Source organism: Heterocephalus glaber, unplaced genomic scaffold, assembly GCF_053883595.1.
Source record: "Heterocephalus glaber isolate CG9 unplaced genomic scaffold, H.glaber_assembly_v1.0 deba00000901, whole genome shotgun sequence".
NCBI classification, from domain to species: Eukaryota; Metazoa; Chordata; class Mammalia; order Rodentia; family Bathyergidae; genus Heterocephalus; species Heterocephalus glaber.
Window position 1 is genome coordinate 8,977,031 of NW_028258171.1, and position 24,686 is coordinate 9,001,716.

Genomic DNA, 24,686 nt, shown 5'->3' on the forward strand with positions numbered 1-24,686 from the left:
TGAACTGAAGGGGAAATCTGATTCAGTTCTTATGCAATTTGGTTTGCGACCAGAATCGTGTGGACAGAATTGAGTTTGTGAACCGAGGAACTACTGTGTTTACAGCACATGTTATAAAAAAAAAGCATTGTATTAAGATAAAAACTATAGAAGTGTTAAAGCTTCTAGAAAATGGATAGGGGTAAAGAGGCCTTTTTTTCCTTATATGCGATTAGGTATTCTTATACTCATTCCCTTATCCAACACTCCAATTGTCAATCTGTGGCCTGAATGGAAACTCATTAACAAGGCAAGAACAACAACAACACAAAACCACTACACACTTTTCCTACAAGTGGTTTAATCTACCATCCTTGATAATTTGAATGCAGAATCAGATGCTGGAAGGAAGCTGAGATTTTATTTGATTATAAAGTATCCAGGCTCTATTTGTTTTGTGAATTTGCTCAAAGCTAATTACTGCAGTTAATCATTAAAACTGTTTAAGCAAAGTGAGGTTGAATTTCAATGGTTTTTTGAATGCCCTTACTCAATAAAACTACTATAGGTCTGTATAGGAGTTTTAAAATGAAATAAAATATTTTAGGTGGACACAAATTATGGGTTTTGGAGTAAGCCCTTCCTTGAGAAAAGGGAAGAAGTGGATTAAAATAATAGTACTATTATATCATCGTAATTATTGTTGTCATTCTGACTATTTCAGTCAGATTTTGAGAAACCATACATCACCCTAAATTACTAAACTGAACACATAAGGGCCATAAATAGAAATAAATATTTTCACAGAGTGGCTACTATGTAAATGGTATCTGACTTGGCCTGATGTCTTAGCCCAAGCTATTTTGATAAGGGAGTACTGATCAACACACTTTTCTTGCCCAATGATGTTCCAATTTAGTGAGCATTTCAAGTTCACATTTCTATCAAATTTTAAAATACTATGTCACTATTAGAATGTGATCAGGATAAATGATATAATATGTTATTAGTTACTAAAGACTTGGGATTAGAACTAGCTATAAGATGAACTGCAGTTTAAGAAGACCTGGACTAACAGTAGTTCTGTGAAACCCTTTTTTAAAATAGTACACCTTTAATATTTATGCATGTAGCACTGGAAATTGAAATGGAATGAAAATAATGAGACTAACTCAAATCAAAATCTTTCAGTGTTGCTCCTGCTTTCTTATACTTTGAAGAGCTATGTATGTCCGTTCCCTTTCCAAATGAGTCTATCTGCCAGCTGCTGTCACTGTACACTGAGGTTCTATTTTCTTTCAGTTATCCACTTGTTCTGAAATTTCAATATCTTGTCTTCTTACACCAAACCTGCAGAGGGAAAACTTGTTTAGGTCACACTCACTATAAATGCTTCTCTTTACTCTCAGACTATTTGTGGCACATTTCTTGACAGAAAGGACAAACTCCAGGTGCCTCCACAGTTGCAATAGTCTTTCACTCATTGGGATACCTTCCACATGGGTTTAGTAGCAAAGACCTCTTAGCCAATTAACACAAAGGTATTTTCTAGGTCTCATGTATTTTTAGGTCATTCACACTACATATCACCTTACATTATCAATTCTTTCTTCTGTTTTTGGAATTTCCCTTTGTGGCTTCACTAATTTCTATGGCTGGTAACATGAGATAACGTTTAAGAAAATAAATAAATGGATTTTGCTCATTTGCATCAAAATTGCCCTAGCATTCTCCCTGCATTTTTCAAGTTCTCAAACAAGTGCTATAAAATCAGGCTTGCTACAAAGGGAAAGATTTTTCTAAATAATTTTGCCGTAATTGCAGACCACAGGGGTTTTTCTTAATGTTGTATCTTCTATTTTGCTGCCTGGGTTTGAGGAACATGAAATTGTTGCTTATTTGTTTTTTGTTTCTTGAGACAATAAATGTTGCAAACATCCCCAACACACATTTTAATTTAATGGAAAACTGTGATTAAGTCATTTAAATATATTCTTTCATTCTTTCATTCATTTCACTTAACACTAAAGAGCAAATAACTTAGATGTATTAAATGACTAAATGGAAAATACTTGTATTCACTAGAAATTTATGTAAATTATCTTAAATTTCTTATCCAGTAAAATGATGAAGAGTCAGTACCATTGATGAAGTCTACTTAAATATTTCTCTCAGCTTCACAAATGTTAAGCAGGTTTATTTATGATCATGGACCCAAACCTTCCTTTTTCTTAGAGCATAATGTGAGAAAATTTGAAAATTTAGAGAAATTGTAAATTCTCTCTCTGTTCCTTCTAGATGGAAATGATCATCAAATCAAATCAGAAATGTCTTTCCTAAGGACCTAGGAGCCATTCTTTTGGAATGCAACCATTCAAATCTTTGAGTTGGCCCCTTAATCTTCCAGTTTCCATGAAGGACTAAAGCCTAACTTTGAAAGTGAAAAGAAACAATTAGCAAAGATAGATGGCTTCATCTCATTGACTAATCTCCCTTCAGCTTTTTCACTACTCTGTCTAAAATTTTAAAATTCTGTGTTTTTGTTTCCTCAGAGTTGTGTTCAATCTTTCTCCCCAGCTAGTGTAGGCTTGAATACAGTCTTCTTTGCCATTTTAAATAAGTGTCGGGTATGATTTTGCTTTGATACAATTAATTTTAGTGTTGTGCATGATTGAAATAGATGAAAGTAAGATCTGTCTAGAAAATTCATTAGGATAAAGTTTCAAATGTCAAAGAAAATGTTTGTCATTACAACACACATACACATTTCATTCACACATGCACACACACACATACACACATAATTTGTACACACACAGTCCTGTGTTGTTCACAGATGAAATGTCACCTGAGCACAAGAGTATTTAAGAGTAACAGGAGTTAAAGTTATCCTTGTCCAAAGTGGTGACCTCTATTTAATACTTAATGTCCTATTGCTCTAGAGTTTCTGATAATAAACCACAGGATGAAGATCCCCATCTGTTACTTAGTAACAGATGGAATGACTGCCAAAATGATGTGTAAAGAAACTAAAGTGAAATAAATTTTATATATATGTTGAAGAAATATGTAATTTTCCTTTTTAAATAGCATATTCTCCCTTGTTCTAGGAGTCTTTAAAGCAGTTAAATTACATATAGATTTTTTCTCTATTAATAAGAATATTATGACAAATAACATGAAGTCAAATGATGGTAGTATTATAGACATGTTTTTACAACCTGCACAACGATAGATGAGCCAGAAATCAACTCTACAGTAACAAAGGCCAAAAGGAGGATGCTAATTTCATAATTTTCAGTAACTACAAATTCAAAATAACTCAACCCCTCAAATAAACAACACTCAAAAGCATTACTCTTGACGGAGAGATCTGAGTGGGAATCATTTTTTGGAGCTGCATAAAGGAGACATAAAACAAGCATCATCCTGAACCACATATTTATGGTGGTCAGAACAACTAAATGCTCAGGACTGATCAATTTATGCCCCAACATGAGCTAGTTATAACAACTGTCTACAGGAACCAAGCACTGTGATGCAGGAGGAAGGCTTTCGACTTAATCGAAGGTTAAGTCCAAAGATAGTGTTATAAGTAAAGCAGCAGTGGATGAGTTTAAATTCTATGAAAATGACTCTCAAAGGTTGTTGTTAACATTACTGGTGGTATCTGGTATTGGGTGGGTGGGCTATCGAAGAGATATGTGGAGGGATTTATGAAAATATGTGCTTCTTGAGTTGACTAGCAAGATGTAAGATTCATACTCTTACAAAGGCAGAAAACTAAACTAGGACTCAAACTCTCTAAAGAGGAAGACAGAGGGGTACAGGTTATGAGGACAAAATAGGAAGGTCTATATGCTACCGAAACCCAATGAAAATAAAACTTTAAATGTGAAAGCTTTGAGTACCTCAAAGAAGAAAACATATTTCATAAACATTAAATCAATTATTTACACTACTTGGAAAGTTGCTGAATGTAAGCCAATGCAATAGCACTACATGTATTGGGAATAATGATGTTTATAATGGAAGAATTGACCTGAATTCATTTTTAAAGAGAATGATTAGATGTTAGGTTAACATAATGCATTAAACTCATTACATCTCTTGGAAACTGAAACTATGGCTTCTATAGTTCAGAGCAGTGGTTTCCCAAGTGTGACCCTTAGTTCTGCCACATCAGATTCATCATGAGTGCTACCTCAGACCAAATCCTCCCTTCTTGGGGAAAGATCCACTGGCCTTTGAACAAGCCTTCTGAATGATTCTTAAGTATGGTCCAGTTTGAGAACTTCCTAGAAAATAGTTATCTCATCTACATTAGAAATTCAGGGAGGATTATCAAGTTGTTAAGGCACAGATTCAAAAGTGGCCATGGTACATCTTTTCATTCTACATGCCCCTCAAGAGCATGTTTATCTTGATCATTACACTTGAAATATTATTTTTATAACTCGAATTTTCATTTATTAATGGTTCTTATTTTTAGTACATGTTTGCTATACATAATGATTACATTCATCGTGGGTGGTTAGCACATGTACATAAGACCCCTTAATTCTTTTTATTTCCCCTTCCCCTCCTCTCTTCAACTGTAGCTTGAAATATTAAGGAATATTGTCCATAATTATCAAGATACAGCCAAAATCTGCAGAGAGCTTCACAAAAGCATTTATTATTCCCAGATTTTTTCACAAAATAAGAAGGCTGAATGACCAATATCAACTACCTTAAGGTCACACTGCTTTAAAAATTCATAACTCTTCAAATATTAAGAATATAATTTCAAAGGGAAATTCTAAAAACAACTAGTATGTTCATTATTTGGATCAAGAGCTTAATAGCGCACATTTTCTGAATGTCAGTTGTTTTTTTTTAGACTCAGAAAAGAACAAGTGCTCTCAGGTTAGACTGCCTGGACTGTAACATTATTTCATCACTTGGCCATATGACAACATTATAAAGCTTCAATATTCCACACTGGTAAGATGGCAGTGATAATAAAATAAGAAATTGGCCCATGCAGCTCGAAGTTTGCTGATACAACAGAAAATAAGCAAACAGTATATGTCAGCTGCTTTCTAGTTAACGTTTCTCGAGCACTCACAACATGACTATTGTTATTCTTGCTGCCAACAGTATGAACATGAAAAGTACAGAGATGGAGGATCATGTAGAAGCTAATGGTTTTATCCAGATCAGAACTGAAGGTATTTGATGACATGAGAAGAAACACTGAAAAAAAGCAAAACTAATGGTTCGAGAAAGATCAGAGAAATCATCCATTTGGTGGTGCCTGAGATTCAAGGAGCAAAGGGAGACAGGTGAAGATGCTGAAAGGCATACTGGGTGCAAAAGCTTCATGAGCACACAGGATAGAAAGTTTTACTGTATCCATACCTGGTCCTAGACCAACTTTCACTAACTCTTGAAAACCTCCTCATGTTCCCACAAAATGCATTTCTCGATAATTTCAAGTATTTGTGCCCCCCCACCCCCACCCCAGGATTTGCAGTTGGTCTTCATTCCAGGGTGCACCTCTTAAATTGTGCTCCTAAACTCAGCTCCAGCTCTGTGTGCAACACTACTTCTTCTCTCCTCTTTTGGTCTTAAATTCTTCCATCAATAATAGAACTTTTCTCTTAATAATTGCCAGTGAGGACATGTTCCAAGAAGCTCTGTTCAACCTCCCTGATGTGTTTGTTATACACAATTTATCCTGATCTTTTCTTTCTAGCTACCAGACTGACTTTATTTCCCTTTCATTTCTCCTGAATCTGAGCTCCTCTTTTCTCCTCTCTGTCTAATTTCAGAACTTGTTTCACACCCATAGTTTTTGCCTCGGCATAGATGCCACTTTGGTAAAGCCCAGTTATGAGTTACAGTTGCTTATTCCAATTGCCTGATATGCTTTTATGTAACCCAGCACTCTGAGCTTATGCACCTCAATTAAATATCTCCTACTGTCACCAGACAAGTTCTGAGGAGGTTTCTGCAATGGAGATAAGGATCCTAAACCCACCCCACCTGAGAATAAGTTTACAGGTTCACTGACTCATGTCCTGGAAAAAGAATTTTCAGGACTGGCCAGTAAGGGCACTGAAAGGATTTATTCAGTGGACATTTAAAAGTACACACTCAAAGAGGTAGGATGAAGGTCCTCAAGTGAGAGAGATTTTATTTCCTAGAACTGAGACCATTTATGCTTCTCATGAAGGGGTGAAAAGCCCAGGAAAGGGAACCTGACCCTCAGAAGGGTACTGGCCCATTTTACAGGTTTAAGCCCAGTTATTTTTTTTTAAGAAGATGAATAATTTAAGTGTTCTTTGAATTTTTTGAATCTGTTCTTTTATCTTAGGATCAGTTTCTTAATCTTCACTTGTTTTAACTGGGTTAGTTTATGGACTTACAGTATTCTTGAGGAATTTTGAGTCTGCAGGAAAAGGAGCCTAAATTACCCAAGAGAATGCCAATATGGTTAGCCTTGGATAACTTCGACTGGGTCCTGCAAGCTGTAGCCTTTTTAAAAGTATCATTTTTAACTACGCTTTTCGGTGTCTTTTTTCTACCTCTCTTTATTTTTTTCTATCCTACCTCAGGACCACCACTTTTAAACATGTCTGAACATTTCCCCCTATCATTCTTTAATCAACAACACTGTCTTCTATATAATCTATCCTTTCCCACGCAGCCCTTTACTATTTGTAGTCTCCCAAAATTTGACAATTCTGTTATATTCATCTGGTATGGAGTCTTCTCCATGGTGTGTATCCATGTCCAATGCAGCTACCCCAACCCAGACCCACCGTCACCCAACTCATGCAATAGAAGGAATAGCCACTATGTCTACCAGAAAACAATCATCTACATAATTACTTTTCAAAATATTTTGTATTCTCTGGATTTTCAAGCTTCTTAAAAACAGATGTACTTCACATTTCTGTCTCCTTGAACATGCTCTCTTCCACATGGTAAGCTGTCACTCAACTGCAGTTGTTTATAAGAAACAACAAACAGAACAGAAGAACTGTGTCAACTAAGTTTTTCATCCACTGGGGACATGGCTGATACAGTCCAAGTAATGTACATTGTCATCTCCTAATCATTAACCTGAAAAATTTTAATTTTGTCAATTAAGAGACAATGGACAAATGTAATAACATACAGTTTTGGTGCTTAACAATATTCCTTTTTTCCTTTATAATATTTGAAAAAAAAAATGGAAAAATATGAATATGGCTTATGAAATAGTATTTACTCTCATGTGAAGTTTACTATTATTTATGCCCACATTTAAAATCTATACTTCCACTGCTAAAAGTGGAGTTTGAGTTTTACATCTCCAGATTATTAACCTCATAAGAAGCTAAACTGAAATTTTATGACCCTTTGAAAATTATCAACAGTAAAAGAAAAAATAATTATCATATACTATCATAAAATGCCCCAAATTGGCAAATTAGAATGAGAATAGCTTTTACTTATTTGACAAAATAGATTAATTCTCCATATACAAGGGGAGACCAATTAGTGATATAACACCATAAACACCCGATGCCTTTTGTGAACTGCTTTTTAAAATCTTGTAGAATCTTGATGCAGAATATTTTTCTTAGTTGAATTATAACACACACTGTCATTCTGAGAAAATAACTCTTAATAGAGAAAAAAAGTTGAAAATTTGTAATACTCTGCAGCAAGAATTCATTAAGTATTATGCAAAAATAAGAATCTAAAATATATGGCCATCTGAAATATAGACTATTTTCACTGATATCTATAGTTCTTGTGATTTAAAATAACTAGACATTTGCTTACATTTTCTAAACATGCAAAAAATTCTAAATCTATTATTTCAAAAATGACCTCAGAATTAATTTTTCTGAGTCTACTCCCTTGACTTGTGTAGTGGAACAATATTCTAGCTTCATATATTTTGTTTCAATATTATTCATGGTAATAAAATACAGTATTAATTGGAATTTAGCTGATCTGGAAAATATTTTCTTGACTAAATATTCTGCACAATTCTACCCACTCAACTCATTCTTTTATAAACATTAATCATTTAATGATCTCGCAACATAATTAAAACATCCAGCTGAAAAACATTATGCACTTACAAAAAGTTTCTCTATATAAAAAAATACATGACTTTAAGACTACAGCTTTAAATGAGTAAGCATTTGCAGGTATCTTCATCATGAGTTTATTCTATAAACCTGCACTGCTAGGTTCTGGGCACCTTGTGATTATGATCGAAAAGTATGTTTTTTCACTAAATGACATATATATATATATATAATTGATATATATGATATATATATTAGTTTGTATTAGTTACTATTTTGTTTTTGCCACTTGCTTGGTTGATTACTTATCAACTCTTATTTCTCACTGTCATATTAGGTTTTGTGCAAATGTGTATTCCTTTCCTTATTTGATACTCTTCCTCTTTTATGAAAGATGCACATTAACTGTATAATGTGTAGTTGTGTCTCTTTTCATAGCTATTTTATTGTAATCTTTGGCTTTTTTGTTGCATTTCATTCTCAGTTGTTCTCTTTGGGCTTTGTATGATTAACAAAATATATTCTTAACATATATCTTGCAGTAAAAATGACCAAAGAAGCAATAATCACATCAAATTGATAAATAAGGCAAAAGCAGATATGAAGTTGATGCAAAAAGAAAATACAACAAAATTCTATGTATGTATTTGATAGAGGTAAGAGAGACATTTCACATTAAACCTTTTAGGAGGCAAAATAGCAATGGAAACATGGCCAGTTATAAAACTGACAGTACGTGCAGAATGAAAACAGCAGTTCTCCAAAAAGAAGTACAATCATCCTCAGAAAAACATTATGGAGTAGAGATGTGAACAGAATCTTTGGAAGCTTTCTAACAACAATGTTGGAGACCTATTTATTAGAAACTTGATTGGTATGATTATAACTTCTACCCATGGGAATTTCAGTAAAGGGAAGGAAGGATGAAACAATAGGATAGGACAGGACAGAACAGGACAGGACAGAATACGATGTATCAATTCAGGGACAGATTTTAGCACATTGAGATAGGGTGTTCTTAAAAATTCAACATCAGACTACAGTGTCTGTTACATTAGGGTAGAGTTTGGGGATATGGACTTGTACTGTGCAATAAAGATTGTGATTCATGCCTCAGGATGAGAACAGTTGGCCTAGAGGATGGTAGAAAACATATCCCACATATTTTCCTTCATATATTTGATGTTTTAAATTAAGCCTTTGAATGATATTGAGTAGCAAGAAATGAATTTATGCTCCCTGACAGATGACTACAGTGCAGCGTCTAAAATGACAATTAACTAGAGTCAGACTGGGACAGTTTCCATAAAAACAAGAGAGCTTAATATCTGGCCTCTAAATTGAAGTTCTTTAAATTTGTTGAAAGTTTTGAGGACCAATAACTCCTTAGAGTGACAACATATAAAAGAAAGCATCCATATCAACTATTAAAATATCAATTCTATTTAGATGCTAAGACAGCTCAACCCACAACATATGTACATTTTTCTCTCCAAAATTCCGCTGAAAAATATTAAGATAAAAATCTTTTATCACTTTACTCACATGTTTTCCTCTAGAGCAAAACAATATTTCAAAAGTAAACCTTTGAGGGAAAATTATGTCTCTATACCAATAATCCTTACCATAAATTAATCTTAATAGTCCTTTCTACTAGCTTGATAAGGCCTAAAAATAATTCAGGAATACTTCTCTACACAGTCACTAATATTTAGTTAGCACCTAGCATGTATAAGGAGACTTCTCTGAAATTATTCCTCCCATTGAACGGAAATTTTGTAGCCTTTGTCCAACATCTATCCAATTACCCGCTTCCCTAACCCCCGGTATCGACCATTCTGCTGTATCTGTAAGTTCAACTTTTTTGATTTCACATATAAGCAATACGGAAGGAAAGAAGGTAAGAAAGAAGAAAGAGAAGGAGGAGGGAGGGAAGAAGAGAGGGATGAGAGGATGGAAGAAGTGGAAGGAAGCTTTGAATTTCAACACCTGCTTAATCTTTCACTTGATGTAAACCCTCCTTAATGAATTGGTCTCTGCAATTTCTAGATTGGGTGATATTTTTCACCACTTAAAGAGGGCACAAATTAGGATAATAAATGATTAAGTAGCTATATGCAAAGTATCTCATTAATACAGTGGTGCCTCAGTTCACGAACTTAATTCTTTCCATGATCCTGGAAAAGATGGCCACATTCATGTTCCTGTGAGAAAGATGGCCATGGTCGTGTTTGTCACCTGACTGAAGAGTTTGGAAACAAAAACAAAATTTTGCCAAACACTTTTGTTTGTGAAAAGTTTGGTTTACAAACAAAAACCAAACTGTTCACAAACACAAGTGTTTGTGAACTGATTCACCACTGTGGTTTGAGAGATGTACAAACTACTAACTACTCCAAAGGAGTAAGCCATGCAGTTGTGTCCTTGATTCTAATGTTTCTGTTTGTTAAATTGAGAGAAACTCAAGTATTAATGAAATTTTTTTATTTTAACCTTTTAGATATCAGAGTAAGTCTGTGTGGACTTATGTTTTGATCCTTCATTCTGAACATTATTTAAGGTATCAATTGGCAAAAGAATAACAATGAAAGATGGGCAAATCAAATATCCAAAAATACATACAATTTCTGGTAGCATTATTTTAAATTTGGCAACAAATTTTAATGAAAAGAAAAGCCATACTACTTATCCCTTTGCATTAGTATAACTGTAGAAAAACTTTTATTAAATCAAAATGTTGCTAATATTACTGGTTATAAGTAATTTCAGGCTGTTTTGATAAAAGATGAATATTGTCAAATGTAGTGTATTATTTAGGTCAGCTGTTATTTTGCTTCTAATTACTATTTGCAGTCACCTGGAATTCAATGAAAATAGAATGAAGAAGTATAGGAAGGTGAAGTTTAACACACAGTCTAATTCAAATAAGCAAACACATACTAGGTATCAATTACATAATTCAAGCATAAGTAGATGGCCCCTGCCATTATGCATAGGGAAGAAAAAATGATTCTAGATCAAAGCTGAATCTCTTAAAAGAATAAGACTTGTAAGGATAAATTTATATTTTATTTTTAATTAATTTAATTGCTTTAGGTTGAATGGATATCTGTTCAATTTATATAGTTACCAGTTTATAAGTGGATACAAAAGTAAATTAATTTTCTTCCCTACAGGCTTTGAGAGAATTTCATATCAATAAGGAAACATTTTTTGACTAACAATTTAAAATATTTTTCTATGAAAGAAATACTGAAATATGAGTTTTTTATGTTCTTTATTACTAATTCTTTCCAAACATTACTGAATATATATTATTGCAATTTTTTCTGTTTCTCTGTTTTGTGGGTGCAATGTTTGAAAGAAATAAGATGTCAATATCAATATATATTAAAACATAAAGACAATACTCTCTTTTAAATAAGCAGTAATCAACCATACATTGTACAGTGGTACCAACTTAGTTCACAAACTTAATTTGTTTTATGATGTTGGAAAAGATGGTCATGTTTGTGTTCGTGTTGGAAAGATGGGCTCAGTCGTGTTTCTCAGAGGATACAGTTGCAAACAAAACCAAAATTTTGCCAAATGCTTTGTTTGTGAACCAAACTGTTTGCAAACAAAAGCATTTGTGAACCTAGGTACCACTCTAATTACACTATAATAAATGCAGTAACCAATTTCTTGGTTAAATTCCAAGTATTCAGGTGAAAGTAAGTATTATCAAGTACTGCTACAAGATGATAAGTAAAGGTTTGTTTTTAGTTATTTTGCTTCTTGTTAGTGATTATTAATTTAAGGACATAGTTATTTAGAAGACTACAATCTCAGTTGGTCCTCAAGTCTTTTTGTGTCCTCCCTTTTTTATACTCTGTTCCTTCTTCTGGAGTCTCTTGGTATCATCATCCTCAAAGTCACACCTCAGACCTACCCCTAGGTCAGGGTCTCAGCAAAAGCTGCACCCTCTCACTTCAATGAGAAAGAAACAGCATTAAGTATGAAGGCCTGAAGTGCACTTCATAATAAAGCAAGGCTTTTAACAGCCCCAGTGTTTTCCCGTTCTGTCTGAGAATGACTTCTCCCACGTTGTGCTGGTATTGCACACCCATCTGGATCCATTTCTTCAGCACTACATCTGCTTTTTTTTTTTTAATTTCTACCTTGCAATCAATTCCCTAACTCAAGCTTTTGCAAGTGCTTAAGTCTCTGTCATCTTATAAAGCCTTTCCCACATCACTACTTTTTCTCTTATTCACTGTCAACTTCTTCAAACACTTCATCTTGATAGTATTTCTCAAACACCAGTTGGCAGTTACTCCCACAGTGTGCGGAAATCTGGCTTTTGACCCACTTCCTGTGTTACAGCACACCACTGCCATCACCTCCTGTTTCAGTATCACTCACTTTAATTATTTATTTATTTATTTATTTATTTATTTTATTTATTTTTTTGGTACCGGGGATTGAACAGCAGGCAGCAAAACCGCTGAGCTATATCCCTGGCCCCCTCACCTTGATTCCTTAGGGCATTTTAGGCTGTTAGCTTGTATATCTTATACTTTCATTTTAAGAAATATGCTTTCTTTTAGAATCTAAAATCTCTGGAACATAGTTAGCTTTTTATTCTCTTTTAATCTAATAATAAATATTGTTTTCCTTAAATATAGACATTTTTCCAAAGGTTCAGTTCTACCTTATTCATATCATATTGCCCTTAGTCTGTAAATGATGAAACACAAGCACAGAATGACTTAATAAAAAGATATCTCGAAGACATAAAAATCAAGTATTTTCCAGTCAAGAAATACTGGAAATATTATTTCACACAAATACTTTTATAAAATAATATATTACACACTTATTGATGCAATATTTTTCAGTTTTCATGTTTTTTTAGTCATTGCAGTACACAATGATCCCATTCTTCATGGGGAGTTGGTACATTCATACAATATATATTAATTCATTTTTTTCATCACCTTCTCCCCACCCCACCTCTTGGTCCTCTTCTCTATTGTGCCTTTGTGCTAGACGCAGGAAAACCAGGCAGAGAATTTGGGCACAACAAGCTTTTAAAAAATAAACAAAATGAAACAAAAACACGAGTTTACTGAGCAAGGGCATATCATTATGTTTATTTTTGGAAATGACATATTCCTAAAATAAATGACTTGAATTATACACAACACTATATCATATATTAAGTGGTAACTATGAATGCTTCCTAAATTATCACTGAAATAATACATATCATCCATTAACATAATTTTTCAGTGCACAGTTCTTGCAATTAAGACATATCCAATTAGTGGATTGTAAATTCATTGCTTAATTTAAATTTTTCATTATATGCTCATTGAGCCATTTACCAACTATTGCTTATGTGGTATTGATTGTTATATTATGAAGTATGCTACTGTTAGCATCTTTATTTTTATTTTTGGTACCAGGGATCGAACTCAGGACCTTGCACTTGCGAGGCGGGCAGTGGCACCACTGAGCTAAATCCCTGGCCCCCTTTTAGCATCTTTACAATAGAAATTCATCAGATCATGGGTCTTTTTCTATTTTTTACATTGTTGCCCCTCAAAAATAATGAAGTACCAAAAGCTTCCTTTACTTATAGCAGTTTACAGAGTACAAAATTTATGGTGGAAAAATGAAGCAATCCATGCTACTTAGTTATTTTATATTTTATTTAGAATACTTGAGTTTTCTATGTTGTATAATTGTCTTTCAAATATTCAAAGTTAGTCTATTGTTCTACAAACATGTGAAAATATCAAAGTAGGAAGAGCTATGTTAATTAGGTAAATAGACTTTAGAAAAAATAAAGTTGCCTAATTTAGACAGAAACATTACATATTGGCAAAAGATCCAACCACTGAAGAGAGATGGCAATTCCAAATGCTTATATACCATAAAAGAAAAAAATAAAAACAGCAGCAACGTGAAAAAAAGCCAATACAACTGAAGGGAAAAGTAAAGAAATCCATAATTCTAGTAGAAAACATTGACAATTATCTTAAAAGTGAACTAGACAGCAAGTCACCAAGAATACTGAAGAACTTGATGAACCAACTATATCAAACTGATAATCATGGAACACTGTACCCAACAGTGTCAGAACGTATATTCTCCTCAGGAGCCATGGGATGTAGCAAGAGAGAAGATATCCTGCTTATAACATAAATCTCAATATATTGAAGAGTTGAAATCATACAGAACAAGTTCTCCCACCACAATAGAATTAAACCAGAAACCAATAAAAGAAAGCTAACAGGTAAATCTCCAAAGTCTTAGAAACTGAATAAAAGTAACCTTCTAAACAATCCCTGGGTTAAAGACTTTCAAGGGATGTTTAAAAAAAGAAACAAATCGAACTGAATGAAAGTGAAAATAGAATACATCCACATTTATAAGACAAGTCTGAAAAGGTGCCCAGGAGAAAAATAATTAGCATTATAAATTTAATGATGTACAAGGAAGAAAATAAACAAAGGTACAGATCACTATGACAGAAAACACATATAACAACAGAGGACAGTTTCAAAAAAAGTTTCAAAGTTAGTTCTTTAAAATACCTAAGAAAACTGAATGATTTAATAGAAAAAAACTAATCAAGAAAAATTGAAAAAGCACAAATGACCAATAAATACCATGGTTTCATTACTTATTAAAACAATGGTGTGGTGGAATCACCTTATGCCTGCTCAAGGCAAAGGATTATGCACATCTCTACCCAACTACTAACCTTGGAAATTGGCCCCATGTGATTATTATGTACACCCAAAGAAACACAAAAGCCTTCTTTTTCCTCTCTGAAAGCTGATTGACCAGCACACTTTGGACCAAAAAGTATTTAAAATAATCATATCAACTTTACAGCAACAAATTTGATAAAAGACATTCAGATTCCTAAACAACTAAAGGAAGATGGAAAATAATAGATCTATGTAGAGCCCTGTATTTATTAAAGAAATTAAATTTATAATTCAAAATCTTGGCCCGATACAATCTGTAAGCCTAGATGGCATCTCCTGAGAATTCCTTAAAACAATTAGAGAAAGTAATGCTAATACTACATAAACTTCAAAATAGCAGAAAAAAGAAATCCACCCCAACTTAATATTTCTAATTACATTTTTTGTTATTGAAATATTAATATACAATGAAGTGCTCATATCTTTAATGAGGTATAATTAGTTTTAGTGCATACCATTGTCAAATGATGTTTTTTCTTAACTAATCCTTGGTTGATCTTAACCGATACACTTTGGTTAAAATGGATTTGAATTATTGGGTTGATGATTTCTATGCTCATGTAATTTTAAGATAAGTAGATTTATTGAAAGAATGAGAAAATAAATAAATAAATACTCAGGCCTGGGTGTGGTGGTACACACTTGTAATCCCAGGACTTGGGAGTCTGAGGCAGAAGGATCATGGTGAGTTGGAGGTCAGCCTGGGCAAGTTAGTGAGTTCAAGGCCAGTTTGAACTAAATAGCAAGATTCTGTCTCAAGAAATGAGCAAACGTGAGTCATCTGTAGGAATATGGATGCACCCTCAGAGTATAATATTGAGTGAAATAAATCAGACACACAAGCTTCAGTATCACATTATTTCTTGTCTAAAGAGAATTCCAAATTTGTATAAATAAAGTGGAACATAAGAAAGTGGTAAGTAGGGAGATAGATCTGTCTTAAAGGGCAAGGGGAGGAAGATATGGAGGAGGGAGAGAAGGAGGGAAGGAAAAGGGTATGAAACAAAGGAATTAAGATGTGTACCAACTCTCCATGTACCAACTCTCCACAAGGAATGTAAACACTATGTACTGCAAGCATGTAGTAATAATAAAGTAAATAAAAGTTTAAAAAGAATAAAGAAAAACCACAAGAAGAGAAAGAGGGAGGTATCAAGGAAAGGAAGAAGGGAAGGAAAGATAAAAAGAAAGAAGGAAAACAGACTCTGTGAAATCATCTTCTGGAATCTAGTTTAGGAATTCTACTTGGTTGAACCTTTTTAAATTTCCCAGCACATTTAGAATGAGCACTGATTTTGAAAGAACACTTGACAGAATTCAAACGGAAACAGAGGCAAATACAGCTAAAAGAAAATTTGGCAGGTTGCTAATTCATTTAAAAATTATATGTAAAATTGTCTGCAATTTCAAACTGCAAACAAATTAACTTTTAAGCATTAAGAATCACAATAAAATGTAGAAATTGCTTGGTTTCTGAACATATTCTAGTATAGAAGATGCAAGTTACACACAAATTTTTCTTTAAACGACTATACATCTTATAGCACATAAAAAGAAAATGGAGTAAGTTCAAAAAGCTAGTTTAATGTTACCATTTGGGTAACAAATGGAAGGAACCCTTTCTTGATGAATATATAAGGGCTTTCACTTCTCCAAGGCCAGTGCAAAAGCCACCTTTCTCTGAAATTTCCCTCTAAGCCGAAATGAAATTATTTCTCCATCAATTTCCAACAGTATATAACCATTGTTTCTGTTGCGAAGTTATTTTATTTTTCCCTGTGTTGTTTGGAGGGAGCTTCCCTGTCCTGGGCGTCTTTCTCTTGGTGGATATTTGAGCTCCTTTCTACCCTTTGTAGCAACGAACACAGATAGAAGCAGACAGTTTCTAAATACCTGATAAAACATCATTTGCATTATTTTCCTAGTTTAATACATAGTTTTAAAAACAGAGATTTAGGACTGGGAATTTAGCTCAGTGGTTTCGGCGCCTGCCTCACAAGCTCAAGGTCCTGAGTTCAATCCCCAGTACCAAAAAAAAAAGAATAAAGATTTGTTTTAAAATTCAGTGTTCTTTAGCATGTTAATAAATGAAAAACTGTACAGCCCTGCATCTTTATGTATTTGTTGAGGGGATTTGTAAACAAAAATAAAGAGCGGTTCTCTCTTGAAATACTTTGAAAAATGTCATGGGTCAAGGGACATTATGCAATGATAGTATTACTGATGGCTGGAGGAAGTGTATCTTAGAGTTCCTGTACTGCAATTTCTTAGTAATGGACAAAGGTAAGAGGCAGCCTATTTAAATATTCAGGATCTGAGCACTAATTTAAGCCAAAGCAGTAGTCAGATCACAGCTATTTTGTCCTCAACCTCCTACTTTAACGAACAAAAACTAAATTTGGTAAAATTGTGGATCTGGGAAATAAGTATCTGCCATAACAGCAGGGGGAAAGGTTGAAATTTTAAAATTAGTAACCATTGTTTTAACACCATTTTATAAATGCAAAATTCCTTCAAAGCAATTGATTAAAGAATTTTAAAGATAGTATTACTAAAATAAGATTCTTTTTTGGATGTGAATCAGTTCTTAATTTTGAGAGTATTACTATCAATTGCCACATCTTCTTTTGGCTATAGTAAATATGACAAGAGAAACTCCATCCATGAAGCAGAACAATTTACATTTTAACAAAATAAACATGTACAGTATAACTAAGTTGTCTATGTATCATCATGTAAAAATAATTTAAAAATTATTCAATATCTAGGCCACATGTTTTTACTTGAAATTGTGTTTTATGAAATTCTTCATATATTAGCTCAATGAACAAAGTTCAGTTAGATTTACTTATTTGGAAAAGGAAATTGAGCTATCTATATTCAGATGAGAACTACTGAATTTGCTAATTTTTAGATTTTTGTAAAGCTCTGATTAATTTTTAAAAGATAATAATGAAACCATTGTAGAGCTACAGAACAATATAATAAAATTCTCTGTGGTGTTTGGGGATGTATAATTACAATAGAATATTGAATTGAGAAAAAATAAATATAGTATTTAATCTGCATGAATAATTGGCACACCTGCACCTAGACGACAGTTCTGCCATGGGCACGTAAAAGGACTGGTTTACACAATTTCAGTTATTATCATTATAACTTTTATTAATGAAATCTTACGGGACAAAGTTGGTGATGTATGAAAATTAAACCTGATGCTTGGGGAAAACTTCACTGACTCTATAATTGAAAATTCACAAATAATTTCCAATCACATATGCATCAGGGACAAAATCTGATCAATGCCTTTAGGAAACTTCTAATGAACTCTGACTTTCTGATCAATAGCTTAAAAATGTACACCTTTTAATAAAAATAATGTGCATACATTTATAGTTATATAGTAGTTGCTTTGTTGCTTGCTTATACTGAATAATTTAATTGTGCATATATTTTATGTCATCTTTAGTGATTCCATTGATGTTCTCTATTTAGTAGAAAAATCTTTAAAATTTTTGTACAACTTGTAAGACAGACAGTGAGTTTTGCCAACTCTTTCAACATTTTTAAAAAATCACACACTATATAGATGGTCTTAGAATGTGAACTTAAGTAAATATATGTCCACATTATTGCAGCAGAAATATTTTTTAAAACCTAGAATTTTCCTCAATTAAAAGCAGTCATATATTGGAAAAATCTGTACTTAGGAAAAATATTGTAGGGCTCTGCATTGTTTTTTTCATAAGCATAAAGAAATGTACTCACAACACAGATAAAGATCCCCATTAGATCTCTGGCAATACAAGAACAGAGAAAATGTGAAAAGAGATGATGGAATAAGTCACAGGTAGGGCATGCACAAAGCCTTGAGTTAATATATAGTGCACGCACACACACACACACACACACACACACACACACACAAGATTTTGAAGGATTTTGGTTAGCTCATTTGAGTTGGGAGGAAATTAAGCATTTCTTTGAAAATCTGGCTAAATTTTGAAAGATGCCTTGGAGGAGTATTTCATGGCTTTTGAATCCCAACTCTGTTGCTGAAACAAAGCTTGTCTGTGTGAAGTCACTTAACTGCTCTCTCTTCGGTTTTACTCTTCTTTAAATGATAATAATATTTCTACCTCTGAAGTGTACTGTATTGAGATGATACAAAGTTTATGCATCTAGTGAGCCTAGTAATCTGATACCTAGAGGTACTCAATCATATTAGCTATTACTATTATTTAAATAGGAATTATACACTCATTCAAAAAATTTTATCATAGAATCTCAAGAGGATTTTGTAATAAGCATAAAGACAAATCATTTAAAATGTTTGCAGTGCTAATATACCTTTCAGTAAAATGATTTCAGAACAAATATATATAATAATAGAATTCAGATTTTTAAAACTAGACTTTTCATGTGTATAAAATGGAGTTAGGTAAACCATTGCTTTGCAGAACAGAAGGTTACAATGTTCCTGGAGGTTACATTATATTTCTGTGCAGTTAGGAAATGTAAATTCATGCCCAACTGAATACATATTGACTTCTTCTGTAAAGGTTAACTCTATTTCAATGTTGACACTTTTTATTCCCTCATACTAGACATCCGATCATAGCCAAACAAAATACACTGAATTAATTGTAAAATTAAAAGAAAAAACATATTTGTAGTGTCATTTTGCAGAGGCCATGAGTTCAAGAGAGAAGCTGATAAAAGCTTAAAAGGGAAAAAGTGATGGCATAAATTAGCACAAAGGCAGCCTGGGAACATGATGTGAAATTTACAGTTTATGGAATACACTGCATATTACAGTGCCCTTAAAATATGTCTGCAAATTATTTTACACTTCATCTATCAAATGGTAGAGATATTTGGCCCTTCTTGGAACCTGATCGGACTTATCACTGCCTCTAAGAGTAGAATGTAATGTTGAGACTGCTCAACCACAAGGGTTTTGAGATGAGCCTTTAAAGTGCAGGGGACATTGCATCTTCGAGCCTCGCAGAAGTCCTGCTACCTTGAATCTGTCACATACTGTGATCATGTGGTGATATGAGCATGAGAGACTGGTAGAGGGGCAGTTGTGGAGAAAGAGCAAGAGTTGGACAACCAAGAAGCCCAGGTCTGGGAGCTTTTTAGACCAGGCATCAGATTTTTCAATGGAAACACCTTGAATATGGCTCCAGCCCCATCATTGCTGTGGAGTGCTTGCTCATAGCAATGAAAATCAGAACAATGTGGCCTTTAAAATCAGCTAGTCACAATACACAATTTATTTCAGGTGACTTGTTGTTCACTTAGTATTACCTAATTTTGCTTCACAACTTTTAATATGTATTTAGACTATCAAAGGGCAATATTCGGAAGGAGTCTAACAAAAGACAATGATTGTATAAAATACATTAATTCACTCATCGTCTATGTTTTGAGCATCTACTGTAAACTTGCTGGCTAATATTCTAGGCTCCAGCCATACATCATTGAATAAAGCAACAAAAGACAACTTTTACGACTCTATAATAACACGAGAAAGCCAATCAATAAATAAGAAAATAAGTATAAAATCACCCCAGGTAATTGCGTAGTAAGAAGTAATAATAAATTATACTATTGGAATTAGAGGTGGACAATATAAGATAGGAGTAGTCAGGGAAACTATTTCCCAAAAAGTATTATTTGAAAATTAACACTTCAGGCAGAAAAACCTGGGAATGTTTCAGTCTTTATTGTGAAGAAGTGGAAGAACAAAGTGTGTAGAGAAAATAAGAGGGAAAGTGTATGAAATGAGGAGGAAGAATTACTATCTCATTCAGGATGAGTTGAAAAGTCACAGGAAAAATATGATGAAGGAGAACAAGAGGATTTTGCATGGATGTGGCAGAGATGGCTGGCTACTGATAAAAAATGATGTCTTCTTATTTCTCAGAATGTATTTCCTAGCCTTTAAATCACTGGGTATGGCCATATGTCTGAGTTCTAGTTAATTGAAATATGACTGAAACTAATGTGGATTGGTCCATAAAAATCTCCCTTGTTTGTTCATTTGAGACCCTTATCACTTCCAGGAGAGGAATGGAGGCAACACTCAGAGAAACATTCATAACCACAAGATGAAGATGGGAGAGGCATAAATAGCTCATCTACCTGAGTCATTGCATGGAGAGATCCTCATGCACACTCCTATCACATACACTCCCCCAGCAGCATTAATAACTAGGAAACACTCCGCAGTCGTTCGTGAAGAAAATACAACATATTTTCAGTTGCTTTTGCTGTCTTGTGGCTGTGCCCTTTCATGACTTTTCAGTCTTTCTCTGGTCAGGTTGTGACTTTTTCAAATCTTTCTGCTCTGCTTTCTTTTACACTTGATTCTCATTCTAAGACTGACTAAAAGTGCCAACCAATACTCATTCCAGTTTGTATGCTTCACTCTTTTGAAATCTCCTCCAACAAGTAAATTAGTCCAATATTGTTATGTTTGGCTTAACATAAAGTCTTAAGACACAGGAAAAATGCATATAGGTTCTTTGCCATAGTGTAATGGGATGGGCTTTTATACAGTTTACAAAGGAATCCTCATTTCCATCTGAGACCTGTTGGCTAACCTCATTTTTTTGTTGTTGCTTTTTGGTACTGGGGATTGAACTCAGGACCTTGTGCTTGCAAGGCAGGTGCCACTGAGCTAAATCTCTGGGTAATCTCATCTTCTGCATCTTCTCTAAAGTGGTCCATAATACTCCATTGAGAGCATTCTATGCTTTCTCCAGGCTGCTCCTCCACACCCTTCCAAATTTTGCCCACAAACCAATTTCAAAGTGTTCTTCAGCTTTTCAGTTATAGTTAGTTAGAGTATAGTGTATACTGCACTGTTGAGTACTGTATTCTATATTAATCAGATTTTTTATTACTATAATGAAATACCCAAAGCAGTTAATGTTATAAAGAAAAAGGTATATTTAGCTAATAATTATGAAGGCTCAAGGGTATTGTGCCTCTACTAGCTCAGTTCTGGTGAGGATCTCATAGGGATTATGAATGTCAGTAGTAGAACAGCATGCTCAAGTGAAAAATCATACCTATGAATGACCAAGATGTAGGCAGAGTAGGAGAGGGTAAGGTTGCTCCTTTTATAAGAACTACATCATAAGAACTGGCAAGAGGTTCCTTTAGACCAAACTCATGACCCTAATGATCTAAAAATTGTCCTCTTGTGCCAACTCCTTTGGGACCAAAGACTAAGCTTTTTATCACAATGGATCCTGAGAGGTCAAAAACCATATTCAAATCATAACAGTAAAGTTCTCTATTGTTTTTAAAGTAATTACTGTTACATGTATAGGTCAACCTAGTCTACTTCATCCAATACAGTGGATGAATATGTAAAAAGGCACTGAAGTGGACAGAATATTGATAAAAAGACTATTTTAATCACCCTGGTAGATAGAATGATGTTGTATACAATGATTGCAACATTAATGTGAAAGATATATATGGTCAGATTCAAAGTACGTGCTGAAGATACAACTGGAAAGACAGGGATGGATCACATGGAAAAACAGAGAACTTCAAAGAGGACTTTGGAAAGCACTGAGTTCAAGCCACCCAACATGTGATGAAAAAATGAGAGAAAATTTCCTTTTATATTTATACATTCTAACTGCTTCTCTCCTAAGGAGAAATGTGACTCAATTTCTTAAAGAATTGCAAGAAAGGCACCGCTGCTACATTTATAAATATTTTACTGAAGTTGTAGACTATATGAGATTCATATTCACTTTCAGCTTATCATCTACATGGAGTGAATATATATATATCATATACGTATATTTCATAGATATATGAAATTTACTATAAATTGTTTTTGATTTTAAAATTTCAAATGAAGAATTTGGAAATGTTTGTAGAGTTTTATTCCTAACCATACCCTACACTCTCATTCTGTGCATAGACATTTATAAATTGGAATGGTAATTCTATGCACAAAATATCCTTGTGCTTGCTCAGAAGCCTAGTCCATAGATTTTGATTTAATTACTGAAAAATATGGGGGAAATAAGGCTGGCATTTCATTTCTACTATATGCATTATACAGTTAATCTAAGACACTGCAGAGGTCTACACATTCAGAAGATTTGAAAATAATTTCTTTAATACAATGAAGTGAAAACTATTTTTCTGCACTGAATGTCTTGCCCTCAGTGAACAAAAATCAGATGCTTCACATTAATTCAGCAGTTCCTCTCCCCTCGGTTTTATCTAGGACCCTTTCCCTAAAACTATTTCTATATTCATTAAGATTATATGCAAAAGTGATTGGATGAATTATGTGAACACCATTGCTGAGAAGTGTCACCGGTAATATGATTATGCAAATGTACAGTTCAGAAATATTGAAGGCATAAAAAGAAATTATACATCATAGAAATAAATTTACGGCTTTATTTATTTCAGATGACTTATGTCAATGTTGGCAACTTTCCTTTGTAAGCACACAGATAAAGAGTGGAGGTAGGGCAGACAGGAGCAAATCCTCCTCTCAGCAAGCATTTGCTATGTCCTGAGCTGGTGCTTCACGGTGCGTGCCTGAGCCACACAGACATTCCCTGCTGCACACTGTAGCAGCTGCACATGGATTCAATATTGCAAATTATCCCATTGTATAAACTAGATCCGATGCATTATTAATCTCTAGTGAGTCCCTTTCTGTGATAAAATAATGGAATAAATGTTTCGGCATTGTACCCATGACACTTATGTATAGCAGTTGTTATGCTTGAACTAACTTCACAATCACGATGGAAAGATTTGGTAGATTATATCATGGCTTCTTGAGAAAGCAAGGAAACGAAAGGGAAAACAAACACTGCTGACTATACAATGTTTTCTTTTTTAAAAAATAATTGAGGTAGAAGGAAGACAGGATCTCAGTACTCATAGATGACATAAAAAGAGTCATTTCATTAATACTAGTACTTAAAATAGGAAGTTTGGTTCTTTCATTCATGAATTCTATCTTTTTATGTTTTTCCATATATTATTCAAGTATTTCTATCTTTTTTGTAGAACTATAAACTCAGTAGAAGGCAGGGATTAATCACTGATCTTGTAGTTAACATAGTGCAACCCTTGTATTTGCTGAGTCCTTAATATGCTGCAGTTATGCAGTAGATGTTTATAAAACAATTGAAATAAAGATCACAGTTCACTGATTATAAAATCTTCTTGAAATCTGTTTTTCCATTTTAATATTTCTGAAATCAGAAGGCATCTTACATTCAGCAACCTCTCACAGCTACCAGCTACCTCACCTCAATAATAGTGAGCTTAGAAGATAACCTCAGAAATAATATTTTTATAGACCTGACTTATAAATACTCTTCATGACACAAAGGACAATATCAAATAATAATGGTTCTCAAAGACCCTCAAATAAAAATTGATTAAAAGTGAGTTCTAAGTGTGAATTTTTGTGAATAATTCAAATTACTTTGTTTTTATTTACCTTTTCAAGCAAGCCAAAGAGTGACACATGGTTTAAAAGAAAACCTAATCACAGCAAATTTAAAAGAGCTCTTTCAATAACATACCACCTCATGAGAAAGCACTGTGGTAGTTTCACTGGCAGTATGTTTTATTTTACAGTGATAGATAAAATGAAGACACATCTTGCATTTACTGAGTATTGTACAACTTTGAGGCAGACTGCACTAATCATGGTGTTTTGATTTACACTGTAATATTTTGCAATATTTTGATGGAGTATATTTTTATCCTGTAGAATATTTCTAATAATTTAGATAACAGATAACTATAGTCACTAAAACCACCATGCTCTATATTCCCAAAAATCAGATGTGTTGAT

The 24,686-nt window shown here is 33.7% G+C and overlaps 1 protein-coding gene across 2 annotated transcripts in view; it reads right to left on the reverse strand.

Annotated features, from left to right (window-relative positions):
- Mdga2 (MAM domain containing glycosylphosphatidylinositol anchor 2) overlaps window positions 1–24,686 on the reverse strand; it is an 801,066-nt gene that overhangs the window by 212,697 nt on the left and 563,683 nt on the right. The gene's annotated exons all lie outside the window — the stretch shown is intronic.